The sequence below is a fragment of the Jaculus jaculus genome, chromosome 8 (genome assembly GCF_020740685.1).
Source record: "Jaculus jaculus isolate mJacJac1 chromosome 8, mJacJac1.mat.Y.cur, whole genome shotgun sequence".
Taxonomy (NCBI): Eukaryota; Metazoa; Chordata; class Mammalia; order Rodentia; family Dipodidae; genus Jaculus; species Jaculus jaculus.
In genome coordinates, this window is record NC_059109.1 from 81,279,715 (window position 1) to 81,291,982 (window position 12,268).

Here is a 12,268-nt window from a genome sequence, read left to right on the forward strand (position 1 = left end):
CTGAGTGAATTCCAGGTCAGCCTGGGCTACAGCAAGACCCTACCTCAAAAAAGCAACAACAAAAAAGGTTTTTCTTATTTAAAAATAGATTTGGGGGCTGGAGAGATGGCTTAGCGGTTAAGCACTTGCCTGTGGAGCCTAAGGACCCCGGTTTGAGGCTTGATTCCTCAGGACCCACGTTAGCCAGATGCACAAAGGGGTGGACGCATCTGGAGTTGGTTTGCAGTGGCTGGAGGCCCTGGCGTGCCTGTTTTCTCTCTCTCTCCCTCTCTCTCTCTCTCTCTCTCTCTCTCTCTCTCTCTACCTCTTTCTCTCTCTGTCTGTCGCTTGCAAATAAATAAATAAATAATAAAAATAGATTTTGATCCAAATTATGCTAAATAATGAGAAAAAAAAAACTTTAAACCTTTTAAACATGAAATCATGGTTCAGACATGTAGATCAATGGAACAGAATAGAAGATCCAGATATAAATGCATATAATAACAGCCATCAGATTTTTGACAAATATGCCAAAAATACTCACTGGGGAAAGGACAATCTCTATAACAAATCGTGCTACAAGTGACAAGTTTAATATATAGAGTATATAAAGAACTCAAAAAGCTACGTAATGAAAAATTTTATAACCCAATCAAAAATGAGCTATCAAACTGAATCTATAAAAAAAAGAAATATCAATTGCCAATAAATTTTTTTTTAAGTGTTAAACATCTTTAGTCATCAAGGAAATGCAAATCAAAACCACTTTGAGATTCCATCTCATTCCAGTTAAAATGGCTATCATCAAGAAATTTAATGACAATAAATGCTGGTAAGATGTGGGCAAAGAGGAGCCCTTATATGTTATTCTTAGGAGTATAAATTGTACAGCCATTGGGGAAATCAGTATGGAGATTTCTAAAAAAAAAAAAAAAATAGAGCTGGGCATGGCAGTACACGCCTTTAATCCCAGCACTCGGGAGGCAGAAGTAGGAGGATTGCCATGAATTCAAGGCCACCTGAGACTCCATAGTGAATTCCAGGTCAGCCTGAGCTACAGTGAGACCCTACCTCAAAAAAATAAATAAATATAAATAAATAAGAGAGAGAGAGAGACTTTCTGGTTAGATGGTACACTAAGGACAGCCTCTATAAAAAGCCAGTAAAACAGAGTCAGAGTAAGACAAAAATATTTTAAGGCTGAAGAGATAGCTTACTGTTAAGCACCTGCAAAGCCAAAGGACCCACATAAGCCAAATGCACAAGGTGGAGCATGTATCTGGAGTTCATTTGCAGTGGCTGGAGACCCTGGCCCATCCATTCTCTCTCCCTCTCCCTCTCTTTCTCTGTCTCTCTCTACCTATCTCAAGTAAATAAATAAATATAAAAATATTTTTAAAAAAGAAAAGAAAAAAATACTTTATTCCAGAAAGAGACAGACAGGAAGAACTTCAGAAATCTTTGAAGTAAGTGAAGGATACTGGAAATGAGCACAAACTAAGACATGAAACACAGAGAAGCAAGCCAAACACAGCCTCAATATTCCCTAGAAGAAAGGGACTCAGAAGCCACTTACAAAAGGCAAGCCAGGGCCTGGGGAAATGGTTCAGTGGTAAGATCATTTGTCATGCAAACATGAGGGCCTAAAACAGCCTGAATTCCATCCCTGGAATTCATCTAAAAGGCTATGTGTGGCCACATGCCCAGTCCTGTGGGAAGCAGAGACAGGACCATCACTGGGCTTACCGGTCAGCCACCTTACCAAAAATAGCAGTTCCAGGTCACTGAGAGACTCAGAAACTCCATTTCAAGGGATCAAGCAGAATAGCAATAGAGGATTCTCAGTATTCACCTCTGGACTCTGCGTGTGTACATCTGTGTGATGCACATGCATACATCATATATATATCATGCCATATCAGTATAACACACACACACACACACACACACACACACACACACACACACACACAGGTAAACCAGATAGAAGCCAGGCAATCATGCCTTCAGAACAGGCCCACAGGCCTCACAAGCATCATATCCAGTTGCAGGTCTTACTTAATGAGCCTCAAGTAGATGGACCAGTGGTTGAGAGAAATCTCATTCTTGTCACACTGTGGTGGTTTGATTCAGGCGTCCCCCATCAACTTAGGTGCTCTAAATGCTAAGTTCCCAGCTGATGGAGACTTGAGAATTAATGCCTCCTGGAGACAGTGTATTATTAGGGGCAGACTTATATATATTATAGCCAGTGTCCCCTTGCCAGTGTTGGGCACACTCTCCTGTTGCTGTTGTTCACCTTATGTTCACCAGGGGTTGATATCCGCTCTCTGATCATGCCATCATTTTCCCTGCCACCATGGAGCTTCCCCTCAAGTCTGTAAGCCAAAATAAACACCCCCTTCCCAAAAGCTGCTCTTGTTAGGGTGATTTCTGCCAGCAATGTGAACCTGATTGCAATACACACCTGGAGAGCATTGGCTGAGTGACAACTTGAGAGAAAAGTATGAGTTACTCTGGAGGACTAAGATCAGGTTAACACCCACAGGTCAAGGAACCTCAATTTGATCTGCTACAGCACTAGGTGAAGGCAGCCCCTATGGTGGTTTGAATGTAAATGTCAGATGGGGGGAGGGGCTGAAAAGATAGCTCAGTGGTTAAAGGTGCTTCCTTAAATGTAAATGTATCCCAGTCTCAGGTATTTTGATTGAGCTTCCTACTTAATTTCCAGCAGGTGGAGCTCTGCTAGAGGAGGTGAATCTTGAGTCTAAGCCTCCTGCATGTCCAGAGCCAGCTGGAGCTCTGGCTGGCTGTTGTCTTCCTGCTATGGATGTGTGATGAAGTGAGCCAGCTGCCTCCACCATGCTAAAGCTTCCCCTCAAAAGTGTAAGCCTGAAACAAACCCTATCTTCCCATCAGCTGCTTCCTGTTGGGTATTTCATCCGGTGATGAGAACGATGACTGCAGCAGCCCCCAAAGGCAGCGTGGAGAGCAGGAAGGCCAGACGCTGACTGGCCAAACATGCAGGTGGCCGAAAGCAGACGGGCTGGGAGTGCTTAGGGAAGCATAGTCCCTTCCTAAGTAGCCAAGAACAGATCTCAACTGAGAACTGCCCTAGAATTTGAGAGCTCTGAGGCTGAGGCAGCAGGATGTACCAAATTCTAGCACTAGCCCATCATTTAGTACTATAGAGCCTAAGACTCTGAAGCCCCAGAGGTGCATTTGATGCCTGAGGCAGCGTTTCCAACTAATACTCCTGAGGCTTGGAAAGCTCCAAGGCAAGTCCACTGCCTGTGCCTCGGTGCTAGGGTTAGTTCCAGACTCTCAATGCCCCTGGAGATACCAACCAGCTGAAAGAGTCTCAAGAGGGTGAAAGAATCTGCCCAGCCCACAGAATGAAGAATTAACGTGACCAGAAAAGGAGCCTGATAAACAAAGAAGGAAAATGGCCTCTATGAACATGGGTCTGGCAAACATCAGAACTTACCCAACACAGACTCAGGAACAGCATGAGATGTGTCCACAGGTTCCACTGATCTTCCAGCTCTGCTCAATGTGCACAGCTAATAATCTGAAAGAAGCTGCCTCGAACATATCCCCTTTTTTGTACGTGTGTGTGCATGCACGTGTGCACGCCTGTCAGGGCACACCAGAAGCTTGCACCACTTTTTGTGTTCCATTTATGTGGGTAACTTAGGAGTTGAATTGGGGTCAGCCAGCTTTTTAAGCAAGCACCATTATCCACAGAGCAATCCTCCCAGCCCTGACTGCACCTCCTCTTTTTTTCTTTGCTTTTTTTTTGGTTCTGACTTTCTCTGATGTTTAAAAAGATTTTTACTATATTATATTTTTAAATCTTAAAATACTTTTGTGCAATATTTTTTCTTATGTTTTTTCTTTTACACTCTATGTTTCTGTTTTTCTTCCTCAATACACATAGTATTTTGATTTCACCTTGCTGGCCTAAGAGTCTCACATTTGGAAAAACATTTTTTAATTTAATATTTTTTAAATATTTTATTTATTTATGAGAGAGGAAAAGACATATAGAGAGAAAGAGAGAATGGGCACACCAGGGCCTCCAGCCACTGCATACAAACTCCAGACACATATGCCTCCTTGTGCATCTGGCTTACAAGGGTCCTGGAGAATTGAACCTGGCTCCTTAGGCTTCACAGGCAAATGCCATAACCACTAAGCCATTGCCTCAGTCCCTAATTTAGTATTTTTCAAGGAAATTGAGAGATTGCTCAGTGGTTAAGGCACTTGCCTACAAAGCCTAATGACCAGAGTTCAATTCCCCAGTACCCAAGTAAAAGCCAGATGCACAAAGTGGCACATACATCTGGAGTTCCTTGCTGTGGCTAGAAGCCCTGGTGTACTCATTTTCATTCTCTCTCTCCTTGCAAGTAAGTAAATAAAAATATTTTAAAAGTATTTTTTTAAAAAAACAAACACTCATATTTGGACTGGAGAGATGACTCAGCAGTTCAGGCACTTGCTTGCAAAGCTTAATAACTTGGGTTCAGTTTCCTAGTACCTGCATAAATCCAGATGCACAAAGTGGCATGTGCATCTGGAGAATTTAACTGCAGCAGCTAGAGGCTCTGTCATGCCCATTCTCTCTCTCATTCTTTCTCTGCTTGCAAATACATATTTTTAAATTTAGTACTCATATTTTTAATTTTTCTCTCCACATTTATCTAATTTTGTCTTTCAATATTTTTCACTATTTAAATTTTGCCTTGTTTTCATTTTTTCTAAATCTTTTTCTCTGCATATTTTTCTTCCTCTTTCTTTTTCCTTTATTTAACCTTGATTCATCTATTTTTATCCTCTTTCCCTATCTCCTTTCTTTATGTCATTTATTTACTATTTCCACACTTAGCCTAAATAACTTCATAGCACAGTCTACAGAAGTTTTACCATTTTCAGCTGTGTGGTCGTTTATGGTGAGATAGTGGTTTTAAAGTGCTTCTTGTATGGTTTGATGTTGGTGCTGCTACAGTAGTTTGCTTCCCCTTCACCAAGTAAATAGTAATACAGGGGATTCAGCCTTCAAGAGTGGACTTCTCACCCTCAAAATCCAGAATACCAAAACACCAAACCAACAGATGTGCAGATTGTAACAAAAAAAAAAAAAAATCCAAGAAACATGAAGAGACACGGCAACAGATTATAACTGCTCAAATACTGAACTCAAAGACAATGAAATAGGTAAAATGTCAGGGGAAGATTTCAAAAAGTTTTCTCATAAAATGAACAGTGAGCTGAAAGAGGATTCACACAAATAGTGAATTTAGTCCAGGCCCTCCAGAGGAAAGTCAGCCACATAGAAGAGAAAGTCCCCAAAAAGAAAATCAGCAACATGGAGGGAAAAGGTATCAATGTGAAATCAACTCAGCAAGGAAACTAAGATCAGTCCACTCTCTAAACAAGCTTCTACCACCATCTACACATCCTTTCATCAATTCAGGCAAATAGATCTGACATTGACAATGTATTTTAGAAACTCTGCTCTGTACACAATGCTTCATGGTGCTTATTTACCAACAGAGCCAGACACAAGTAAATAAACATAAAAAGTACAGAAAGGTTAGGATAGATATTATGAAAGATAAATGGGTTTGTCCCATGACATAGTAGTGAACAAAGTGAACTCTGAAATTTGTTTCAGCAAAGACATGAAGGAACCTGACATAGGAAACCCATTTGTCAGCAATGAAAACTGACTCTGGTGAAGGGAAGTAGATGGATCTGTCCTCTCTGTTAATTATCTACCATGATGCTTAATGACCTGTACTAAGTGAGGTAACCAGGCTCAAAAAGTCAAAAGCTGCATGTTTTCTCTCATATGTGGATCATAGTTTCAAATGTTTGGATTTATATGAGAGTTGGAGTAAACGTCAGTAGTAGGGCTAAAGAGATGGCTTACTGGTTAAGGCACTTGCCTTCAAAGCCTAAGGACCTAAGTTTGACTCCCAAGAACCCACATAAGCCAGATGCACAAGGTGATGCATCTGGAGTTCAACTGCAGTGGCTAGAGGCTCTGGTACATCAATTCCTCTCTCTCATAAAAAATTAAAAAGTCAGTAGTAGAGGCCAAAGAGTTAGAAAGAGGTCATGATACAGAGAGGAGAGGGGAAGCCCTAAGAGGACGGTTTAGTAGATATGTAACTAGAAGGCCAGAATACTAGAGGCAAAATGGGTCTAAGAAGGGTCAGTGGAGGGGACATCAAATATGAGGGGTTGGAGGACGGTTAATCAAAATTATAGATGTTGGGCTGAAGAGATGGCTTAGCGGTTAAGCACTTGCCTGTGAAGCCTAAGGACCCCGGTTCAAGGCTCGGTTCCCCAGGTCCCACGTTAGCCAGATGCACAAGGGGGCACACGCATCTGGAGTTCATTTGCAGAGGCTGGAAGCCCTGGCGTGCCCATTCCCTCTCTCTCCCTCGATCTGTCTTTCTCTCTGTGTCTGTCACTCTCAAATAAATAAATTTAAAAAAATTATAGATGTTATAAATAAGCTATATAGGAACATAATTCTTCAAGAACTAACATATGCTAGCAATGAGAGAGGGCAACAATGTCCTATGGAGGTAGATAATGTTGTTCCCAGAGGCCATAAATTGTTACTAGAAAATTTTGGTGCCAGGAATGGGATACCTTCTAGTGAGTGGTTTGTCAGGGACCTGGCTGGAAACTGGAAGAGAGCCAGTCCCCAGACAGTTAACCCATCTAGTGCTGGAAGACACTACATGAGCTACTGGAGGAAAGTGGCCAATATCTGTCCAAGCAACTCAAAGTCTAAATGACTCAGAAGCAAACAACCTGATGTGATGCTCACACAAGTGCAAGAGTGGCACACAGCCATGGTGGGAAACCAACTATTCTTGGATTAGCTAGCAGATCCATTCAGTGGAAAGGAAACCATATCTGGAACTGGGAAACAAGTCAGAATCATCCAGATAATGATTCTGCTTTCCACTGGCAAGCTCCCACTAGCCTTGGGCTATAAGAGGGTCTAAACCCTTGTAACTCTCTAAATTAATAATGGTTATACCACTTAACCAGTGTGACTTCATTCTCTGTTGGAGAACATGCTTCTCTTTTTCAGATAGGAGCTGGATCTAGAGAGATAAATGACCCAGTGCACTTCACCCCAGCCCCAGGTGAAACCACAGAGGAATTAGGGAAATGAGCAAGAGGGCTGCTTTCTTAGTGAATCTGATATCAGCACAAGGGTGAAGGAGACAGATACTCAGGACTCTCAACACCTACCAACGCAGAGATCTAGGGGCTCCTAAATGCCCATCACTGATGTAGACTTAAAATGTTCTTAGCATGGCTCAGGGAATTTTGCGGAAGGGGAGGTAGAAAGAATGTTAGAGCCACAAGTTGGGATGCTTTGCACAGTGACATTGCCTATCCCCCTATAATGCATGACCCACAATCCCCATAGGGTTGACCTGCATTCCCAATGAGGAAGACCTCTTCTGAAAAGGGGCCAGGGAGGAGGGAAAGGATGGTACCAACATGTGTTGTTTACACACTAAATACGTCCATATCTAATAAAAAATAATAATTTCAATTAAAAAAGAAAGAAATATTAGATTTAGGACTGGAGAGATTGCTCAGTGGTTAAAGCACTTGCCTGCAAAGCATAAAGACCTGAGTTCAGTTCCCCAGTGCCCACATAAAGCCAGATACACAAGGTGGCACATGTGTCTGGAGTTCATTTGCCATGGCTAAAGGCCCCAGCACACCCATTCTCTCCCTTTCTCTCTCTCTCTTTCTCTCAGTCTCTGACTCTCTGTCTCTTTCTCTCTCAAATAAATAAATAAATATTTTAAAAAAGAAAGAAAAGCAGGATGCTTGGGGCTAGAGCGATATCTTGGTGGTTAAGGTTCTTTGCCAAAGAACTTTGGTTCAGTTCCCCCAGTACACATGTAAGCCATATGCACAAGGTGGCACAGGCGTCTGGAGTTCATTTGCAGTGGCTGGAGGCCCTGGTGTACCCAGTCTCTCTCTCTCTCTCTCTCTCTCTCTCTCTCTCTCTCTCTCTCTCTCTCTCTCTCCCACCTCTCTCTGTCCCTCTCTCTCAAATAAATAAAAACTAATTTTAAAAAGGAAGAATCCTTCTATTTGTTTCCTCCAAGAAACTCAACTTTCCATAAAAGATGGACACTATCTTAGGGTAAAAGGTTGGAAAACTGTGTTTCAAGCAAATGGGCCTAGAAAACAAGCAGGATAGACTTCAACCCAACATAGTTAGGAAAGATAATGAAGGTCACTTTATATTGATTAAAGGAATACTCCAACAGGATGACATTAAAATACCAAACATAAATGCACCCAACATGGGGGCTTCCCAATTTCATCAAATGAACACTACTAGAATTAGGGTCACAGATAACACCAAACAAAGTTGTAGTAAGTGACTTCAATACCCCCCTCTCATCAAATGAGAGGTCATTCCAGCAAAAAATAAACAGAGAATCATCTGGATTAAATGAGGTCATAGAAAAAATAAACCTAATAGATATCTACAGAACATTTCATCCACACATTCTTTTCAGCAGCACATGAAACATTCTCTAAAATAGACCATATATTAGGACACAAAGCAAACCATAAAAAATATAGGAAAACTGAAACAATTCCTTACACTTTATCTGATCATAATAAGATTAAACTATAAATCAGGGCTGGATAGATGGCTTAGCAGTTAAGGCACACGTCTGCAAAGCCTAAATACCCAGGTTTGATTCCCAAATACCCATATAAGCCAGATGCACATGGTGGCACATGATTCTGGAGTTTGTTTGCAGTGGTGGGGAAGTGAAGGATCTCTACAATGACAACTTTAAATCACTCAAGTGAGAAATTGCAGAAGACACTAGGAAATGGAAAGACATGCCATGTTCTAAGATTGGAAGATCAAAATTGTGAAATTGTAATCTTACCAAAAGCAATCTATATATTTAATGCAATCCCCATTAAAATTCCAATTGCATTCTTCACAGAAATAAAAAAAAAATCTTAAAATTCATCTGGAAGCACAAAAGACCTTGAACAGCCCAAACAATTTTAAGCAACAAAAATAAGGCTGGTGGTATCTCCATACCCAATGTTAAGCTATATTACAAAGCCATAGTAACAGAAACAGCATGGTACTGGCACAAAGACACATAGATCACTGAAATAGAACAGAGGACCCAGATGTTAATCCAGGCAGCTACAGCCATCTGATTTTTGACAAAAACACCAAAAATATTCATTGGAGAAGACAGCCTCTTCAACATGTGGTGTTGAGAAAACTGGATATCTATAAATAGAAGGATAAAAATAGATCCTTGTCTTTCTCCATGCCCAAGGATCAAAGCCAAATGGATCAGGGACCTTAACATCAGACCTGAAACTCTGAAACTGCTAGAGGAAAAGGTAGGGAAAACCCTTCAACATATTGACATAGGCAATGACTTTCTGAATATAATCCAATTGCTCAGAAAATAAAACCATTAATCAACCACTGGGATGTAATGAAATTACAAAGCTTTTGTACAGCAAAGGACACTATGAATAGAGCAAAGAGACAACCTGAAGAATGGGAGAAAATCTTTGCCAGCTATACATCTGATAGAAGATTAATATCCAGAATATACAAAGAACTCAAAAAACAAAACAGTAAGAAATCAAACAACCCAATTAAAAAATGGACTATGGAACTAAAAAGAGAGTTTTCAAAAGAAGAAATACAGATGGCATATAAGCAACTAAAAAGGTGTTCTACATTCTTACCCATCAGAGAAAAGCAAAGTAAAACTCCTTTGAAATTCCATCTCTCTCCTGTCAGAGTGGCTATCATCAAGAAAATAAATGACAATACATGTTGGCAAGGAAGCAGAAAAAGGAGAACCCTTCTGTACTGCTGGGGGCATGTAGTCTGGTATTGTGTTAATCAGTGTGGAGGTTCTTGACATGGCTGAAAATAGATTTACCATATGATCTAGCTATAGCACTCCCAGGCATATATCCTAATGACTCTTCTCACTACCTTAGAGACATTTGCACAACCATGTTTATTGCTGTTTTATTCACAATAGATAGGAAATAGAAGCAGCCTACATGACCCTCAGTAGATGAATGAATAATAAAGATGTGGTATATTTACACAATGGAGTTCTATTCAGAAGTAAAGAAAAGTGAAATTTGCAAGGAAATAGATGGCTCTGAAAAGGACTATGCTAAGTGAGGTAACCCAGACCCAGAAAGCCAAACATTGCATGTTCTCTCATATGTGGATCCTAGCTAGAAGTGTTTAGACTTGTGTATGAGCTGAAACCAAAAATCGGTAGCAGAAAAAGGCTATAAGGGAGGGAGGGAGGAGAGGGAAGGAGTTAAGGGGATGGTATTGTGTATATGAAAGTTGAAGAACAGATTACAGGGAGTGGAATGCCTAAGTGAGGCCAGGGAAAGAGATTGAGGTAGGGAGAGGGTCAATCAAAATTCAAGATATTCTGAACAATACAGATGAAAAAAAAATTTTATAATGTCATATCCAGAAGCCTTAGATTGCTACTAGAAAAATTTCAGTGCCAGGGATGGGATACCTAGCAGTGAGTTGAACCAGGGAGGTCCCTGTTCCCTACGAAACATTACAGCTATTGCCAAGGCCTTTGGTTTCCATGAGTAACAGATGGTAAAACCCTATTACTGAAGTTTTCACATGCCTGGGCAGCAAGGTCACTGAGAAATCAAGCTGGTGCTGGGCTGAAAACCTTCTTCCTGTAGACTAGACAAATGAAAGCTGGAAAAAGCTGCACTGTATGCAGCCCTATGGGAGACAGAAGTCATCAGTGGTGAAGACAGTGGACACTGGAAGCCTCAAATTTGGCCAGATAGGCCAAATGACCAAAAGGTACAATAGTGGCATGTCTGCTCTGGGGAAACCAACTGCTCTCTAATTGGACTGGAAGACTCTATGGGAGGGAACACCTGCATGGTACTGAAAACCTAATCAAAAGCCTATGGGAGGGGCAGTCATGAGCCTTAAGGGTATAAAGCCTGCTATTGTCTGGCTAAATGCATATATTATTCTCACCATCATAATAGGAGGAAAATAAAAGACTAATTGAGAGGGGAAGGGGATATGATGGAAAGTGAAGTTGCGAAGGGGAAATGGAAGGGGGAGGGAATTATCATGGCTTATTGTCTATAACTATGGAATTATAATAAGTAAATAAATGAATTTTTTAAAAAACTGTATCACAGGCTCCATCAGGTGAGGATCTCATCAGTTACCATAAGAATAATGTGGCATAAGAATCCATTTTGGCCAACAAAGCCATTATTACCATTGTACCCTAGAATGGAGTCCCTAATTAGTGTTCCTTCTTTCCACCAGCTCCCAATTAAAAGTTCCAGGAACGAGGATCTGTTTGACTGTTTAAGTCATGTAAGTATATCCTTGTTGCCATAAAATCAGGGAAAGATTCCTGGGTCCATAGAGCCATCAGAAACATTGAAGCAGTGAGCATAAAGAACAACCAAGGACGGTAGAAGAGGGTGGAAGAACTAAGTCCTTGTGGCACTGCTAAACCAGGGTAAGTCAGAAGTGCCTCCTAGAATGTGCTCTGTTGGGTGGTTCCAACTTCTTTGGCAAAATGAAAGTTGATCATTATAGTCAAGTTGGTAAATGTGCATGGGCACAGCAGCAAGACACACTGTATTTATTGCCTCTAACTGCCTGAGGATGTGGCTTTGTCTCTTAATGGACTATGTAATACTGGACCAATTCCTTCATTTAGTTTTGTTAGGTAGTTTTCAACCTTATTTGTTTTTCATTTGGTGAGAGCCAAGTCAGTCCAGTCTCTGCAAGCTGCCATAATTATCCCTATATCCTCTCATCTATCCAGTCAAATAGATCTGGCATCTCAGTATAGGGACGTGCTCAGTAAAGGTCAGCTGCAATTACTCCCATCAGCTCTGGACATCTGACAAAGCGTCTTCTTAGTAAAAGCAGCTCCACACTCCTACCCTATAGCACCATGAGCTGAGAGAACCAGGGCAGACAATTCATTCTGCCTGGGGGGAATTGGAAGGACTTGAAGGAGGTGAGATTTGAGTCTCCTTTGATTGGAAAGGCTCTGAGCAGAACTGAATCCATGGCACTAGGAAGATTCATGGGTTGAGACTCATTTCAGGACTCTGAGCGTTTCCTAGGGAAGAACACGGGGCCTCTTTCTCTGGGGAGTCAGAGGGACAGGTGCAGGTAACTACTCAG

At 41.2% G+C, this 12,268-nt stretch overlaps 1 pseudogene; it reads right to left on the reverse strand.

Annotated features, from left to right (window-relative positions):
* The window catches only part of LOC101608317, a 57,419-nt pseudogene that overhangs the window by 24,422 nt on the left and 20,729 nt on the right, over nt 1-12,268 (reverse strand).